The sequence below is a fragment of the Staurois parvus genome, unplaced genomic scaffold (genome assembly GCF_062004578.1).
Source record: "Staurois parvus isolate SC_StPar_1 unplaced genomic scaffold, SC_StPar_1.0 ptg000209l, whole genome shotgun sequence".
In the NCBI taxonomy this organism is placed as follows: Eukaryota; Metazoa; Chordata; class Amphibia; order Anura; family Ranidae; genus Staurois; species Staurois parvus.
In genome coordinates this window covers 3,265,638-3,285,316 of record NW_028318005.1, presented here as the reverse complement: position 1 = coordinate 3,285,316, position 19,679 = coordinate 3,265,638, and positions in this window count along the sequence as shown.

Below are 19,679 nucleotides of genomic sequence, written 5' to 3'. Positions count from 1 at the left end.
ACATTCACATCAGTCCCTAACCCTCAAGGGGTGTACAATCTAAGGTCCCTAACTCACATTCATACATACACATACTAGGGGCAATTTAGACGGGATCCAATTCACCAGTACCACCAATTCACCAATACCCAGAGGAAACCCACGCAGGCACAGGGAGAACATGCAAACTCCAGGCAGGAGGTGCTGTGGCTGGGATTTTAACCAATGACCCTAGTACTGCCAGGCGGAAGTGCTAACCATTTAGCCACTGTGCTGCCCATATAGTTCTATTTGATTCTATTGTATTCTAATCTATATTTTTGTAGTCTATTCTTTTCTACTCTATTCTGTTCTATTATTTTATGTTCTATTCTATTCTGTTCTATTCTTATATTTTCTATTCTATTCTGTTCTATTATTTTATTTTCTATTCTATTCTGTTATATTCTTATATTTTCTATTCTATTAATTTTATGCTATTCTATTCGGGTTTTATTATATTCTGTTCTATTCTACTCCTTTATTTTCTATTCTATAATTTTTATTCTATTCTTTTATTTTCTATTCTAGTCTGTTTAATTGTATTGTATTCTATTTATTTATTTTCTATTCTATTGTTTTCTGTTCTATTCTATTCTTATACATTATATTCTAGTCTATTCTATTCAATTCTGTTTTATTATATTCTATTGTATCATATTGCATTTTATTCTATAAAACAGCTTAAGTAGGAATCATCATTTTATTTCACTTTTATACCTTACTGCACTGGTGTCAAACTGGTGGCCCTCCAGCTGTTGCAAAGTCCTATCATGCCTCTGCCTTTGGGAGTCATGCTTGTAACTGTCAATCTTGCAATGCCTCAAGGGACTTGTAGTTTGGCAACAGCTGGAAGGCCGCCAGTTTGCCACCCGTGCTCACCGTATTTATTGCAATATGTTTCCATTTTGTATTCAAATTAATTTTCAAATTTAATTTCATATTTTCGAATTTGGATAATTTTTTCCCTTTATTTATTTTGAATTCATTGAAATCTGTTACTATTGTGATTCAGAAACTCAGATACATGCAAATCTCCAAAATAATGAAAATTTTGTCTGAAATTCGATTCTTAAAGAAACAAATCGCATAAACTGCATGTCTAATGCTGACCCTGGATGATGCCTGATCAAAGGTGGTGCTGTCCTTTTGGCTGGAAAAGCAGATGGCATTTTTTAGGAAGAGAACTATGACCTCTGTTGATGTGTGACATTTATACATTGCTTAGCATATGTGCACTTAACAAGAAAAAATTGATCTTAGGTTCACTTCAAACACAAATTGCAATGTTTGCTAGATAGCATTGTTAGATTTAGGACTGGTTTGCTTTGCTGCATGGATTTGCCCTTTTTCTAGATGCATTCTTTTTAGAAATCTACCCAGAAATTCTATGTGCTCTAGTAATCTATTTTACAGTTCAATTTATAACAGGATTACTCAGCAGGATAGTAGCAGAGCACAGGCGCAGATATCACACTTTTCAGTATGGTGTCTCAGTAAATGATTTTCCACACTAGCAGACCATGCAGAAGAATGACCACAACTTCTATCACAAGCACGTTAAAAAATATGTATGACATTCACACACGCACATACACAAAAATAATAAAAATGATCCCTAATCTTAATTTCATGTAATAAGCTCAATTAACAAATCTAACATACCAGAATAAGTATTTTTTTTTTTCAGTGAGAATTATTTTTGGAAGCATCCAATAAGATGGAAAATTACAGTCATAGTGCCTTATCCTTGTGTTAAAGCTTTGTGAAATGAGCCTGATCTTTGTAATGGTTCAATTATAAAAACTCCTTCTAAGCTTAATTGAACAAAATGAAGTTAGAAGCTGATTGGCTGCACCAGATTTTGCACTCTCCAGTTTTAGTAAATCAACCCCCAAGTGTTTCCAAAGTATTTGCTTATGTATAGGGATAGGCTTTCTGTTTGAGTTCACACTTTCAACTCACATTCTAGCTGTTTGGGGTTCACCAAACAGGCAAACTGATTGGCCCGATTTAGCCTGTTGGCCTGCCAGAACCTCTTGATGCTGTTGCATCCAGAAGTTGCAAATTTAGTCATGATACCACTACTACCACCACCACCAATGAATGACTTCCTTCCTTTCATATAAAGATGGATAGTATCCTGGGTGATGACATCAGCCAGTCTCATCAGCCAACTTTAACATTCAGTGGCCAGTTATTGAGTTGTCCAATCACCAACCAGTCCAAGGAAGTGAAGATTAGGCCCTTGCCAAGGTATCCTCCCCTTGTTGAGGTCATAAGCCTGGTATGGTTCAGGAGGGAAGGGGGCACACATTTGTTGCACCTCCCTTCCCTGGCCTGGCAAGCTGCATGCCTGGATAAGGGCCTGGTATAAATATTGAGGGGACCCCACACTGTTTTCTTTGGGGGGGTGGTTAGGGTCCCCCTCCAAATGCAAAGGCTCTGGTATGGATTTTGCGGGGCATCCCATGTCCTTTTTACAAAACAAAGCCAACTGGGAAATGTAGTTTAGTGGAGGTTTTCTTCTTTTCAGGATGAGCAGTGAGAACATCTTGTAATGTCCACATGCAGTAGCTTCCACTCAGCTCTCCAGAACACTGGTGAAACACAAATGCCTCTTGCTAAGATGCTCCAAACTGGCAGGTATCTTCCTGCTCAGCTTCATCTGAATGTATTCCCCAGCAGGATAGCTAAAAACCTTCAGGACCATTACATGGGTCACCTTCTGTTTCCTCGGGACAAGGTTCATGGCTTTTCAGCAGCACACTCCCCAGGCAGCAGGCCAGGGAGGCAAAAGACCCCCAGCACAATGTCCTCTCTAGGTGAAGCCTGAAAGGGTAGAGCCCCCTCTCAAAGTCTCTTCAAATATTTACAGTATATCCTCCCATAGCATCTAGCACCAACAATAAACCTTGTGATTTTCCAGACAGGAAAAAGTATTTATAACTCAGTAATGTGGTTTTCTTTTGCTGGAGAAAACTCACCAAAAAAAAGGAGAAGTTATCAGTAATCTGAATTTAGGGGAAACCCAATGAACGCAGAAACGACAACATAAAACTCAGGCTGGCTAAAGTCCATCAGTTTTAGACTAGGGACACTGCAGCTTAAAGCGGAGTTCCACCTGAAAAAAAATAAAATAAAAGTCAGCAGCTACAAAAACTGTAGCTGCTGACTTTTAAAATACAGACACTTACCTGTCCCTCGATCCAGCGGTGTCCTCACCACCGCTGGTTTAACCGGCCATCTTCTCTCCCTGGCGCCAGCATCTTCAGTATGGGCACTCGGCTGTGACAGCTTGCGGCCCACTGTGCATGCGCGAGAAGCGCTGTGCTCTGTAAATGACCCCATAGTCTTCTGGGACCTGTCACGTGTCTCAGAAGACTACGGGGAGGGAGGACAACTTCCGCTTCCCCGATCACCTAGGCGATCGCAGCGGAAGTGGGTGCGGGTACCTGTCAAATTCGGGTACCTGCTCCCCCCCACTCCCCAAAGGTGCTAATCCTTAATGGGGAGCGGTGGGCAAAGGCTTAAAGCAGAACTTCCCCTTTTGGGTGGAACTCTATTTTAAGGTCCGGTTCACACTGCTGCGATTTGGGATCTGACTTGTGAGACCCCAAGTCGCATTACATGTGAAATCCCATGTTAGTCAATGAAAGCTGTCTTAATTAGCACTACTGAAGTCACTCTGACTTTAGGAAAGGTTCCTGTACTACATCAAGGTGACTTCTATCCGACTTATGCCCATAGACTTTAATGTGCCCATAGACTTTAATGGAAGTTGCCTCTAAGATTACCCAGGAAAAGTTGCATGGCATGAAAGACGTGCATCAAGGCACACCAAAGTCATACTCAAGTCGCCAGTAAATCGCCAGGAAGTTGCCTGGCACCGTTAGACCGCAGTAGTGTGTACAAAAATGGCAGTGTCCCTACACAGTAAAAATGTAACACAAATTCTAATACTTCTAGTTTATATTCAGTACTGGAAAAACTGTTTTTGGCTTGACATTCACTTTTCTTAGCAAAAAAATATTGTTTAACACTTTCAGTAGTGAAATAGTAATTTTTTATAGAGGTCTATATATCAAACTAAAAAGAGGAACAACTGAGGAGGAAAGAGGGACACAAAGATTTTGCTTGCAAAGAGGCGCAATCCTTCCAAATAATGAATAGTTGGAAGCTATGTAGGAGTATCATAATGGCACCACAGTTCATTGGCTTCAAACTAAACCTGTCATGCAATGCAACACTAACTTCAGGTACAAACAATCAAATAAGAAGAGCTTACACTAAGTGCTGTAGAGTTAAAAACTTTGATGTTAAAATCAACTGCAAATTGGCCGTTCACAATAGAAAAAGCTTGTACTCAACACTCCCAGCATGGGTGCCTTGCTGTAGTCACACTTGTAGTCCTGGATAGCAGTGTTGCCAGATGAAAGAAGAACTGTGGCTGAAGGACAGACTAGAGCTCAATACATAGCAGGGGCGGACTGGCAACTCATGGGGCACCCGGGCAATAGAGGATCATGGGGCCCCTGTGTCCTTGCCCAAACTCAAAAAAGCCAATGACAAAGGTACCAGGGGCATCTCATGGGGCCCCCTACTGACCCCGGGGCCTCGGGCAGTGCCCGAGTTTCCAAATGGTCAATCCGCCCCTGATACATAGCACAGTGTGTTTCAGAAATTCTCCTGGTTAACATCACATGCAGGTGGAGCAGTGGGCATGGTTACACATTTCGAGGGACCTCCTTCTTTGTCAAGCCTGCCTAGAGGGAACACTGTGATTGCTTTATACAGGAGAAGGGGGAGGGTCATGCCTCAACACTGAAACCCAATTTTCTCATTCGCTGTGGTCCATGATCTGGTCTATGTAGTCTGCCAGCTGCTGTCCATGTTATCATTGAGAATATTGGGTTGCAATCAGGGGTGGACTGACAACTCATGGGGCCCTCCGGGCAATAGAGGATCATGGGGCCCCTGTGTCCTTGCCCAAACTCAAAAAAGCCTATGAAAAAGGTACTAGGGGCATCTCATGGGGCCCCCTACTGACCCTGGGCCCTCGGGCAGTGCCCGAGTTTCCAAATGGTCAGTCCGCCCCTGGTTGCAATGTTGTGGCATTTATTTACATTTTTAACCATTTCTTGATAAATGATGACTACAGACTGGCCATCCTGTTCTGGGAGGGCGTCATATGACATCCTCCCAGAACATGGCTCCAGCAGTGTGTAACCGGCACTCTATGTGATCGCTGTGTCCTTTGGACACAGGTGATCACATGACACTGTAAAAGGCCAATCACAGCGGCCTTTTACTAGGTGATCAGCTATGTCCAACTTGCTGGTTATCCGCAGCACTTTTCTCATGAAAGTACTGCCAATAACCATCAACTGTCAAAGGAGAAATCTGCACTGATAATCAGGGCACTGATTATCATTGCCCTGATTAGTGCAGCCCTAAAATTGCCCAACAGTGCTGCTCACCGGCGCCCAGCAGTGCTGCCAATCTGTGCCCATCAATGCTGCCAATCTGAGCCCATTAGTGCCGCCAGTCAGTGCCACCTATCAGTTCCACCAGTCAGTGCTGCCAGTTAGTGTCATCAGTCAGTGTCACCAGTCAGTGTCATCAGTTAGTGTCGCCAGTCAGTGCTCGTCAGTGCTGCCTATTAGTGCCACATATCAGTGCCTATCAGTGCCTCCTCATCAATGCCCACCAGTGCCGCCTCATCAGTGCAGCCTATCAATGCCCATCAGTGTTGCCTATTAGAGATGAGCGAAGTATTCAAAAATTAGATTCGACTGATTCGGCGAATTCGTGGAAAAATTTTGATTCGAGTCGAATATATTCGCTGTGAATTTAACTTAAAAAAGGGTGTTTCTAGGCTTCAGAGAGACTTAATATTAGTGCAGAACACTGTACCTTTAATTTAAATGCCCTTGGAGTCTGCTGGGGAAGAGAAATAATACTGTCAGTCAGTATGACATGCAGATGAGTGCCGTCGATCTTAGAATCACCGCACACTTCACTCATTTGGGCAGTCACGGGGCCAAAACCAGAGTGTGGAGCCACAGTGTGGCGGTGGAGGCAGCAGCAATGGGAGGCCATACAGCACCCTATGACAAAAATGGAAACCACCAGCAGTGTGAGGAGACCTGAAAGTGGCACATGGCAGAGTGTGGCGATAGAGACAGCAGCAATGGGAGGCCGTACAGGGACCCATGACACACTCTGGACCTGGCAGCAGCATGAGGAGGCGGTACAGGGGCCCATGACAGATTACGGGCCTGGCAGCAGCATGAGGAGTCGGTACGGGGGCCATGGCAGATTACGGGCCTGGCAGCAGCAATGGGAGGCCGTACAGGGACCCATGACACACTCTGGACCTGGCAGCAGCATGGGGAGGCGGTACAGGGGCCCATGACAGATTACGGGCCTGGCAGCAGCATGAGGAGTCGGTACGGGGGCCCATGACACACTCTGGACCTGGCAGCAGCATGAGGAGGCGGTACAGGGGCGCATGACAGATTACGAGCCTGGCAGCAGCAACTTGGACAGGAGGACGTTCAGCTTCTGCACCGTCGGGTGCGTGCTCGCAAACTGTTGTCTCTTGGAAACGGATTCCAAGAAAGACTGCTGACGGAATCCGTGAAGAGGAGTAGCAGGAGAAGGAGCATCTGAACGAGCGGAATATGCCAACAAGCGACAACAGGGGCCCATGACAGATTACGGGCCTGGCAGCAGCATGAGGAGTCGGTACGGGGGCCCATGGCAGATTAGGGGCCTGGCAGCAGCTATGGGAGACCCGTAATCTGCCAGCACCCTATGACAAAAAATGGAACCCACCAGCAGTGTGAGGAGACCTGAAAGTGGCACATGGCAGAGTGTGGCGATGGAGACAGCAGCAATGGGAGGCCGTACAGGGACCCATGAGAGACTCTGGACCTGGCAGCAGCATGAGGAGGCGGTATAGGGGCCCATGGCAGATTAGGGGCCTGGCAGCAGCTATGGGAGGCCCGTAATCTGCCAGCACCCTATGACAAAAAATGGAACACACCAGCAGTGTGAGGAGACCTGAAAGTGGCACATGGCAGAGTGTGGCGATGGAGACAGCAGCAATGGGAGGCCGTACAGGGACCCATGAGAGACTCTGGACTTGGCAGCAGCATGAGGAGGCGGTATAGGGGCCCATGGCAGATTAGGGGCCTGGCAGCAGCGAATGGGAGGCCCGTAATCTGCCAGCACCCTATGACAAAAAATGGAACACACCAGCAGTGTGAGGAGACCTGAAAGTGGCACATGTTTGGGGCATGATTCATGGCGGATTTAGTCAGTTGTGTCAGGAACTGGTGGTTTGAAATCCAGACTAATCCACGCCTGATTCATTTTCACAAACGTGAGTCTCTCCACACTTTGGGTGGACAGTCGTGTCCTCCGCGGAGTTGCAATACCTCCTGCCGCACTAAACACGAGCTCCGATGCCACGCTACTGGCCGGGCATGACAGCCTTTCAAGGGCAAATTCAGCTAGTTGGGGCCAAAGGTCAAGTTTCGTTGCCCAGTAGTCAAGGCGATTGTCTACCTCGGTTGGCAGGGTGCTGTCCAAGTAGGCCTAAGCCTGTTGTTTGAGGTCCTGCTCCAGGTCCACCTGATGCTGCTGCTGCTGCGGCTGGTTAGTAGTTTCCTCACTGCGCTGGTGAAGAAAGCTACTCATCATCGACTGCAGACTGAGGCAGCTGCTGCTGGTGGAGCTGCCACTGCTCCTACCACCCCACCCCTCCCCTGCTGCCATGGCAGCGGAACACGAGCGCACAGGGCCCACAGTGTCTGAGGATGGACGTTGGCGCAGACAGGCAGAGACCAGCTGACTACATAGGTGGTTTTTATAGTACGTTATTTTGGCCTCCCTCTCAGCAGGTGTGAAAAAGGCCACCATTTTTGAACGGTAGCGAGGGTCCAACAAGGTGGACAGCCAAAAGTCATCCCTCTGTCTGATGGTTATTATTCGGCTGTCGCTACGCAAGCAGGCGAGCATGCTATGGGCCATTTGTGCCAAGGAATGCGAGGGACTCCCTGCCTCCATCTCCACAGCATACTGCCACGGTGCGTCTGGGTCCTCTGTCTCCTCTTCCTCCTCCTCTACCAGATGCTCCTGCTCCTCCACTCCTGTCCGCTGAGTGGAAAAACCACCCATTTCACTCAATAATTCCTGAGCACCAATGTCCTCCTCTACCTCCTCCTCTTCTTCCTGTCCTGCCCCCACAGGGGTCATGTGGCATTGAGATCTGTGCGCCACGTCTACCGCACCCTGACCAGCCATTGTTAACAGCATTTGTTCCAGGACGTGCAACAGAGGAATGACGTCGTTCATCCCATAGTCCTGCCGACTCACGAATAGCGTGGCCTCCTCAAAGGGCCTGAGCAAGCGCAGGTGTCACGCATGAGCTGCCAATGGCTGACATCTAAGTTACACAGGGAGTACCTTTATCCGCTTTTAACATCAGGAAATCTGTGATGGCCTTTTGCTGTTCGTAAAGGCGGTCTAACATATGTAGGGTTGAATTCCACCTTGTTGCAACGTCACAGCATGAGGAGTCGGTACGGGGGCCCATGGCAGATTACGGGCCTGGCAGCAGCAATGGGAGGCACGTAATCTGGCAGCACCCTATGTCAAAAAATTCAACACACCAGCAGTGTGTGAGGAGACCTGAAAGTGGCACATGGCAGAGTGTGGCGATGGAGACAGCAGCAATGGGAGGCCGTACAGGGACCCATGAGAGACTCTGGACCTGGCAGCAGCATGAGGAGGCGGTATATAGGGGCCTATGGCAGATTAGGGGCCTGGCAGCAGCTATAGGAGGCCCGTAATCTGCCAGCACCCTATGTCAAAAAATTGAACACACCAGCAGTGTGAAGAGACCTGAAAGTGTCACATGGCAGAGTGTGGCGATGGAGACAGCAGCAATGGGAGGCCGTACAGGGACCCATGACAGACTCTGGACTTGGCAGCAGCATGAGGAGGCGGTATATAGGGGCCTATGGCAGATTAGGGGCCTGGCAGCAGCTATAGGAGGCCCGTAATCTGCCAGCACCCTATGTCAAAAAATTGAACACACCAGCAGTGTGAGGAGACCTGAAAGTGGCACATGGCAGAGTGTGGCGATGGAGACAGCAGCAATGGGAGGCCGTACAGGGACCCATGACAGACTCTGGACTTGGCAGCAGCATGAGGAGGCGGTATATAGGGGCCTATGGCAGATTAGGGGCCTGGCAGTAGCTATGGGAGGCCCGTAATCTGCCAGCACCCTATGTCACAAAATTGAACACACCAGCAGTGTGTGAGGAGACCTGAAAGTGGCACATGGCAGAGTGTGGCGATGGAGACAGCAGCAATGGGAGGCCGTACAGGGACCCATGAGAGACTCTGGACTTGGCAGCAGCATGAGGAGGCGGTATAGGGGCCCATGGCAGATTAGGGGCCTGGCAGCAGCTATGGGAGGCCCGTAATCTGCCAGCACCCTATGTCAAAAAATTCAACACACCAGCAGTGTGAGGAGACCTGAAAGTGGCACATGGCATGAGACACTGTGGACCTGGCAGCAGCATGAGGAGGCGGTACAGGGGCCCATGGTAGATTAGGGGCCTGGCAGCAGCTATAGGAGGCCCGTAATCTGCCAGAACCCTATGTCAAAAAATTCAACACACCAGCAGTGTGAGGAGACCTGAAAGTGGCACATGGCAGAGTGTGGCGATGGAGACAGCAGCAATGGGAGGCCGTACAGGGACCCATGACAGACTCTGGACTTGGCAGCAGCATGAGGAGGCGGTATATAGGGGCCTATGGCAGATTAGGGGCCTGGCAGCAGCTATAGGAGGCCCGTAATCTGCCAGCACCCTATGTCAAAAAATTCAACACACCAGCAGTGTGAGGAGACCTGAAAGTGGCACATGGCAGAGTGTGGCGATGGAGACAGCAGCAATGGGAGGCCGTACAGGGACCCATGAGAGACTCTGGACTTGGCAGCAGCATGAGGAGGCGGTAAAGGGGCCCATGGCAGATTAGGGGCCTGGCAGCAGCTATGGGAGGCCCGTAATCTGCCAGCACCCTATGTCAAAAAATTCAACACACCAGCAGTGTGAGGAGACCTGAAAGTGGCACATGGCAGAGTGTGGCGATGGAGACAGCAGCAATGGGAGGCCGTACAGGGACCCATGAGAGACTCTGGACCTGGCAGCAGCATGAGGAGGCGGTATATAGGGGCCTATGGCAGATTAGGGGCCTGGCAGCAGCTATAGGAGGCCCGTAATCTGCCAGCACCCTATGTCAAAAAATTCAACACACCAGCAGTGTGAGGAGACCTGAAAGTGGCACATGGCAGAGTGTGGCGATGGAGACAGCAGCAATGGGAGGCCGTAAAGGGACCCATGACAGACTCTGGACTTGGCAGCAGCATGAGGAGGCGGTATATAGGGGCCTATGGCAGAATAGGGGCCTGGCAGCAGCTATAGGAGGCCCGTAATCTGCCAGCACCCTATGTCAAAAAATTCAACACACCAGCAGTGTGAGGAGACCTGAAAGTGGCACATGGCAGAGTGTGGCGATGGAGACAGCAGCAATGGGAGGCCGTACAGGGACCCATGACAGACTCTGGACTTGGCAGCAGCATGAGGAGGCGGTATATAGGGGCCTATGGCAGATTAGGGGCCTGGCAGCAGCTATGGGAGGCCCGTATTCTGCCAGCACCCTATGACAAAAAATGGAACACACCAGCAGTGTGTGAGGAGACCTGAAAGTGGCACATGTTTGAGGCATGATTCATGGCGGATTTAGTCAGTTGTGTCAGGAACTGGTGGTTTGAAATCCAGACTAATCCACGCCTGATTCATTTTCACAAACGTGAGTCTCTCCACACTTTGGGTGGACAGTCGTGTCCTCCGCGGAGTTACAATACCTCCTGTCGCACTAAACACGCGCTCCGATGCCACGCTACTGGCCGGGCATGATAGCCTTTCAAGGGCAAATTCAGCTAGTTGGGGCCAAAGGTCAAGTTTCGTTGCCCAGTAGTCAAGGGGATTGTCTACCTCGGTTGGCAGGGTGCTGTCCAAGTAGGCCCAAGCCTGTTGTTTGAGGTCCTGCTCCAGGTCCACCTGATGCTGCTGCTGCTGCGGCTGGTTAGTAGTTTCCTCACTGCGCTGGTGAAGAAAGCTACTCATCATCGACTGCAGACTGAGGCAGCCGCTGCTGGTGGAGCTGCCACTGCTCCTACCACCCCACCCCTCCCCTGCTGCCATGCCAGCGGAACGCGAGCGCACAGGGCCCACAGTGTCTGAGGATGGACGTTGGCGCACAAAGGCAGAGACCAACTGACTACATAGGTGGATTTTATAGTACGTTATTTTGGCCTCCCTCTCAGCAGGTGTGAAAAAGGCCACCATTTTTGAACGGTAGCGAGGGTCCAACAAGGTGGACAGCCAAAAGTCATCCCTCTGTCTGATGGTTATTATTCGGCTGTCGCTACGCAAGCAACCGAGCATGCTATGGGCCATTTGTGCCAAGGAATGCGAGGGACTCCCTGCCTCCATCTCCACAGCATACTGCCACGGTGCGTCTGGGTCCTCTGTCTCCTCCTCCTCCTCCTCTACCAGATGCTCCTGCTCCTCCACTCCTGTCCGCTGAGTGGAAAAACCACCCATTTCACTCAATAATTCCTGAGCACCAATGTCCTCCTCTACCTCCTCCTCTTCTTCCTGTCCTGCCCCCACAGGGGTCATGTGGCGTTGAGATCTGTGCGCCACGTCTACCGCACCCTGACCAGCCATTGTTAACAGCATTTGTTCAAGGACGTGCAACAGAGGAATGACGTCGTTCATCCCATAGTCCTGCCGACTCACAAATAGCGTGGCCTCCTCAAAGGGCCTGAGCAAGCGGCAGGTGTCACGCATGAGCTGCCAATGGCTGACATCGAAGTTACACAGGGGAATACCTTTATCCGCTTGTAACATCAGGAAATTGGTGATGGCCTTTTGCTGCTTGTAAAGGCGGTCTAACATGTGTAGGGTTGAATTCCACCTTGTTGCAACGTCGCAGATCAGGCGATGATGTGGAATTCCGTTCTGCCGCTGCAGCTCAATGAGGGTGTGCTTTGCGGTGTAGGAATGGCTGAAATGCATGCAAAGTTTACGTGACATTTTCAGGATGTCTTGCAGTGGGATGGTGGATTTTAGGAACCGCTTGACAACCAGATTGAACACGTGAGCCATACATGGCGCATGGCACAACCTTCCTTGACGCAGAGCAGACACCATGTTCTTTCCGTTGTCGGTCAACATGGTTCCGATTTTCAGTTTGCGCGGAGACAGCCATCTGTCGATTTCTCTGTTCATTACACTCAGAAGTTGCTCCCCTGTGTGACTACGTTCGCCAAGGCATACCAGGTGCAGAACAGCGTGACACCGTTGCGCCCTGCACATGTGATATGCCGGTCGGGTAATGGGACTTGGCACGGGGGTGGCGGCTGAGGACACGGCGGAAGAAGAGGTGGTAGAGGCGGACATCTTTTGTGGACCAAGGACGTGCAAACGTGGAGGCAAAAGCGGCGTGACCTGTCCAAGTTGCTGGTGCGGCTGTGACGGCACCACGTTCACCCAGTGGGCCGTAAATGACATGTACTGTCCCTGACCGTAGTTACAGCTCCACACGTCGGCGCTGCCGTGCACTTTGGCAGAGACCGACATGCTCAAAGACTGGCCCACCATCTCTTCTAGATGTGAATGCAGGGCTGGCACTGCCTTTTTGGCGAAGAAATGACGGCTTGGCACTCTCCACCGCGGCGCGGCACAAGCCATCATTTCTCGGAAAGGTGCTGAGTCCACCACTTGGAAAGGGAGGGACTGCAGCACCAGCAACTTGGACAGGAGGACGTTCAGCTTTTGCACCGTCGGGTGCGTGCTCGCAAACTGTTGTCTCTTGGAAACGGATTCCAAGAAAGACTGCTGACGGAATCCGTGAAGAGGAGTAGCAGGAGAAGGAGCATCTGAACGAGCGGAAGATGCCAACGAGCGACAACTCCCCTCAGCAGAGGTGTTGGAGCCTTGACTGGCTGATGGAGGGCGATTGACGTCGGGTGACGGAGCAAGTAACGGAGCGGGTAATGGAGCGGGGGCTGGGGCGGGCAGAACCGCCGTATCTTTATCACGGTTTTCCCAGGCCACCAAATGGCGACGCTGCATATGCTGCCGCAACGCTGTAGTCCCAACATGGGCCCCCTGGCCACGCTTGACTTTCTGGCCACATAGTCGACATACGGCTACGTTTACTTCCTCGGGCGGCTTGACGAAAAATTGCCACACCGCCGAGTAGGAAACTTTGCCCCCGATACTCCTCACTGGCTGACTGCTGCTTCCTCCGTGCACACCGGCGCCACTACTGGCCGTGGTGGTAGGCTGCAGTGGAGCTGGTGCTCTACTCCGTGGCCGTTTGGCTCCACTGACACTGCTGCGACCCTGCTGCTGTCTCCTGGGCAACCCACCGACTGTTTCGCTCGCTGCCAAGCTGCCACCCTCTTCTCCTGATGATGCGGAAGAAATTGCCTGATGACGACGAGGCTGCCAAGTGCGATCAACCTCCTCATCATCAAGTAGGGTCTCCGCCTCACTACTAGCCCCCTCGGCTGCGTCTGGGTCAGGAGACACACCTGTCTCTAGACCGGCTACCGAGCCACTCTCCTCGCCACTACTTCTTCGCCTGGCTGCTGAAAAGGCGGATGTCTCCCCCCGTTCCTGACCGCCCTCTGTTAGCTCTTCCTCACTGTACAGTGGGGCTGAGCCCACAGCATGCGATACTTCGCTTGGTGAGGGAACATTAAAGGACAGGGGCAGGTAGAGGACACGTGATTTCAGTGGGCTTGGTCCCGGGCCATGCCAACTAACGGTTGTGTCTGACGTACCCACCGACCGTTGGCTGTAGGTGTCAGAGGTGACCTGGGAAGAGGAAGACGACCGAGCCAACCAATCGACGACGGCAGGGTTGTCGGTGGAGACACGACCGCTGGATGACACCGGGAGCACTGGCCTCTGGCTGCGAATAGTGCTGCCTCGACCCCTTCCTCTGCTGCCATGTCTGCTCGCTCCTAAAACATTGCCTCCTCTGCCACTCCTCTGCATGTTGTCTGACATACTCTTTAATTCAACGATTCTGTGTCCCTGAGTAACAATTCTGTGTCCCTGAGTAACAATTCTGTGTCTGTCCCTGAGTAACAATTCTGTGGCCCTAAGTAACGGTTCTGTGGCCCTCAGTAACAATTCTGTGTCCCTCAGTAACAATTCTGTGTCTGTCCCTGAGTAACAATTATGTGGCCCTAAGTAACGGTTCTGTGGCCCTCAGTAACAATTCAGTGTCCCTGATTAACGTTTATGTGGCCCTAAGTAACGGTTCTGTGGCCCTCAGTAACAATTCTGTGTCCCTGAGTAACAATTCTGTGTCTGTCCGAGTAACAATTCTGTGGCCCTAAGTAACAGTTCTGTGGCCCTCAGTAACAATTCTGTGTCCCTGAGTAACAATTCTGTGGCCCTAAGTAATGGTTCTGTGGCCCTCAGTAACAATTCTGTGTCCCTGAGTAACAATTCTGTGTCTGTCCGAGTAACAATTCTGTGGCCCTAAGTAACAGTTCTGTGGCCCTCAGTAACAATTCAGTGTCCCTGAGTAACAATTCTGTGGCCCTAAGTAACGGTTCTGTGGCCCTCAGTAACAATTCTGTGTCCCTGAGTAACAATTCTGTGGCCCTAAGTAACGGTTCTGTGGCCCTCAGTAACAATTCTGTGTCCCTGAGTAACAATTCTGTGTCTGTCCGAGTAACAATTCTGTGGCCCTAAGTAACGGTTCTGTGGCCCTCAGTAACAATTCTGTGTCCCTAAGTAACAATTCTGTGGCCCTAAGTAACGGTTCTGTGGCCCTCAGTAACAATTCTGTGTCCCTAAGTAACAATTCTGTGGCCCTAAGTAACGGTTCTGTGGCCCTCAGTAACAATTCTGTGTCCCTCAGTAACAATTCTGTGTCCCTCAGTAACAATTCTGTGTCTGTCCCTGATTAACGTTTACGTGGCCCTAAGTAACGGTTCTGTGGCCCTCAGTAACAATTCTGTGTCCCTGATTAACGTTTCTGTGGCCCTAAGTAACGGTTCTGTGGCCCTCAGTAACAATTCTGTGTCCCTCAAGAAACAATTCTGTGTCTGTCCGTGAGTAACAATTCTGTGGCCCTAAGTAACGGTTCTGTGGCCCTCAGTAACAATTCTGTGTCCCTGATTAACATTTATGTGGCCCTAAGTAACGGTTCTGTGGCCCTCAGTAACAATTCTGTGTCCCTCAGTAACAATTCTGTGTCTGTCCCTGAGTAACATTTCTGTGGCCCTAAGTAACGGTTCTGTGGCCCTCAGTAACAATTCTGTGTCCCTGATTAACTTTTATGTGGCCCTAAGTAACGGTTCTGTGGCCCTCAGTAACAATTCTGTGTCCCTGATTAACGTTTCTGTGGCCCTCAGTAACAATTCTGTGTCCCTCAGTAACAATTCGGTGTCTGTCCCTGAGTAACAAATCTGTGGCCCTAAGTAACGGTTCTGTGGCCCTCAGTAACAATTCTGTGTCCCTGAGTAACAATTCTGTGGCCCTAAGTAACGGTTCTGTGGCCCTCAGTAACAATTCTGTGTCCCTGAGTAACAATTCTGTGGCCCTAAGTAACGGTTGTGGCCCTCAGTAACAATTCTGTGTCCCTCAGTAACAATTCTGTGTCTGTCCCTGAGTAACAATTATGTGGCCCTAAGTAACGGTTATGTGGCCCTCAGTAACAATTCTGTGTCCCTGAGTAACGTTTCTGTGGCCCTAAGTAACGGTTCTGTGGCCCTCAGTAACAATTCTGTGTCCCTGAGTAACAATTCTGTGTCTGTCCCTGAGTAACAATTCTGTGGCCCTAAGTAACGGTTCTGTGGCCCTCAGTAACAATTATGTGTCCCTGAGTAACGTTTCTGTGGCCCTAAGTAACAATTCTGTGGCCCTCAGTAACAATTCTGTGTCTTTCCCTGAGTAACAATTCTGTGGCCCTAACTAACGTTTCTGTGGCCCTAAGTAACAGTTCTGTGGCCCTCAGTAACAATTCTGTGTCCCTGAGTAACGTTTCTGTGGCCCTAAGTAACAATTCTGTGGCCCTCAGTAACAATTCTGTGTCTGTCCCTGAGTAACAATTCTGTGGCCCTAACTAACGTTTCTGTGGCCCTAAGTAACAATTCTCTGGCACTCAGTAACAATTCTGTCTGTCCCTGAATAACAATTCTGTGGCCCTAACTAACGTTTCTGTGGCCCTAAGTAACAATTCTCTGGCACTCAGTAACAATTCTGTCTGTCCCTGAGTAACAATTCTGTGGCCCTAACTAACGTTTCTGTGGCCCTAAGTAACAGTTCTGTGGCCCTCAGTAACAATTCTGTGTCTGTCCCTGAGTAACAATTCTGTGGCCCTAACTAACGTTTCTGTGGCCCTAAGTAACAATTCTCTGGCACTCAGTAACAATTCTGTCTGTCCCTAAGTAACAATTCTGTGGCCCTAATAACGTTTCTGTGGCCCTAAGTAACAGTTCTGTGGCCCTCAGTAACAATTCTGTGTCCCTGAGTAACGTTTCTGTGGCCCTAAGTAACAATTCTGTGGCCCTCAGTAACAATTCTGTGTCTGTCCCTGAGTAATAATTCTGTGGCCCTAACTAACGTTTCTGTGGCCCTAAGTAACAATTCTCTGGCACTCAGTAACAATTCTGTCTGTCCCTGAGTAACAATTCTGTGGCCCTAACTAACGTTTCTGTGGCCCTAAGTAACAATTCTCTGGCACTCAGTAACAATTCTGTCTGTCCCTGAGTAACAATTCTGTGGCCCTAAGTAACAATTTTGTTGCCCTCAGTAACAATTCTGTGTCTGTCCCTGAGTAACAATTCTGTGGCCCTAACTAACGTTTCTGTGGCCCTAAGTAACAGTTCTGTGGCCCTCAGTAACAATTCTGTGTCTGTCCCTGAGTAACAATTCTGTGGCCCTAACTAACGTTTCTGTGGCCCTAAGTAACAGTTCTGTGGCCCTCAGTAACAATTCTGTGTCTGTCCCTGAGTAACAATTCTGTGGCCCTAACTAACGTTTCTGTGGCCCTAACTAACAATTCTCTGGCACTCAGTAACAATTCTGTCTGTCCCTGAGTAACAATTCTGTGGCCCTAATAACGTTTCTGTGGCCCTAAGTAACAGTTCTGTGGCCCTCAGTAACAATTCTGTGTCTGTCCCTGAGTAACAATTCTGTGGCCCTAACTAACGTTTCTGTGGCCCTAAGTAACAATTCTCTGGCACTCAGTAACAATTCTGTCTGTCCCTGAGTAACAATTCTGTGGCCCTAACTAGCGTTTCTTTGGCCCTAAGTAACGATTCTGTGGCCCTCATTAACAATTCTGTGTCCCTGAGTAATGCTTCTCTGTCCCTAAGTAACGTTTCTCTGTCCCCAAGTAACGTTTCTGTGGCCCTAACTCTGTCCCTAATACAGAGCGGTCTGCCTCTCTTGAATGACTGCAGGCAAATGAAGAATTCTAAAATGGCCGCTATTTATAGCTCGACCATTACACAGTGCTGGCTGGCTGGCTGCTGATTGGCTAATGCGATCACATGTCATTAAGGAATGCATTATGGGTCAGCGCGCCTTGTCTACGCGCCTTCCCAGACATCCCCGCTCTGTCGCCGCACATGTCCGCCGCCATTTTAGGAAAAATTTCGATTCGCGCGTCCGAAGTAGGCTATTTTTCGGATTTTCCAATATTCGACTCGAATTCCACTTCGCCTACTTCGATTCGCTCATCTCTACTGCCTATCAAACAAAGAAATATGTTTTTCAAAATTTTGGTCTTTTTTCATTTATAGTGCAAAAAATAAAAAAACCCATTGGTGATTAAATAATACTACCAAAGCTCTATTTGTGTGAAAAAAAAGATAAAAATGTAATATGGGTACAGTGTGGTATGCAATTGTCAATAAAAGTGCGACTGCACTGAAAGCTGAAAATTGGCCTGGGCAGAAAGGGGTTAAAAGTGGTTAAATACATACTCTTTGCCTAGACACTTACAGAAACAGCCATTTCTGGCCACCGGGTCTTCCTTAATTTGTAACATAAATTGATTAGATTTATTGCCAACTTTATTAAATTGCATACATTACATATTTCCAATTAACAGAACAATTCAGGTGCTATATATTATTGATTAATTATCTATAATAAGAGCTGATCATTTCAACAAACCTCATACCACATGTGATTGCCAACAATGCTGCACATTATGCAAGCAATCCATCTGCTTATTTCTCACATATTAGTTTGCTCTTGAAACAAAACAAATACAGATCTATTATTCATACTAAAACAAGCATATGCAAATCTTTTTAATAAAAGGAAAATACTTTCACTGTGCACGCTTAATCCGGCACAAGATGGAATAGAAATATTCTCTGAGAATTATGCTGTTAGAAGTAAAATGAAGTAGTGTGGGGGGGGGTAGAACCCCTGTCAGGTTTTTAATGCTGAATACATATATAAGAGGCCCTAGATCTCCTATCATTAATGTCCATTATCATCATTTTTTGAGGCCAATACAATATGCATACCCTGAACAGGGGAGGGGGGATTGAAGAAGATCCAAATATACAGGGCACAGCAAAGGGTTACCAGCGGTAACAGAGTCAGAAAAGTATTTTATTGGATGATTAGCAACAGGAAAAAGCCAAAAAGTTTCTGGGGCTCACAAACTACCCCTTTCTCAGGGTTACAACACAGAAAATAAATGAATATATGTATTGCATATATAAGTGTGTGTGTATATATATATATATATATATATATATATATATATATATATATATATATATACGTACCTATTCTTTCTGTGCTATACATAAATAAATTTGATGATTCAGGCCCAGTTCTTACTTGGAATTGCACAAGACGTGCTGCATGTCCTGTACGATTGACATGCGGTTGAGTGCCGTGTAATTCATTTTTAAAGGGCTCAAATTACATTGCACTGCACCAAAAGTAGTGCATGTACTATATATATATATATATATATATATGTACTGCAAACAGATCACATGGTACTTCTGTACCCTGCAATCCAGTGTAGAAAATTGCACTGCATTTGTGACCTGCGCAGGGGCAGACTGACCATTCAAGCACTCGGGCACTGCCCGAGGGCGCGGGGTCAGTAGGGGACCCATGAAATGCCCCTGGTACCTTTTTTATAGGCTTTTTTGAGTGTGGGCAAGGACACAGGGGCCCCATGATCCCCTATTGCCCGGGGGCCCCATGAGTTGTCAGTCCGCCCCTGGACCTGCGTTTGTGGTGTTGTTGATTTAACATCGACACCTGCTGCAGATTGCACTTGCACTGTCTTTTGAACATAGTGTGGGAAATGGCACAGCACAAGGGTTTCCTGCACCATGATCTGGTGTGAATGGGGCCTTATGAAGAGGTGTTTTGGAGGTGGATCAGTGATGGTCTGGGGAGGCATATCCATAGAGGGACACACAGACCTCTACTGGCTAAACATTGGCACCCTGACTGCCGTTAGGTATCAGGATGAAATCATTGGACCCATTGTCAGACCCT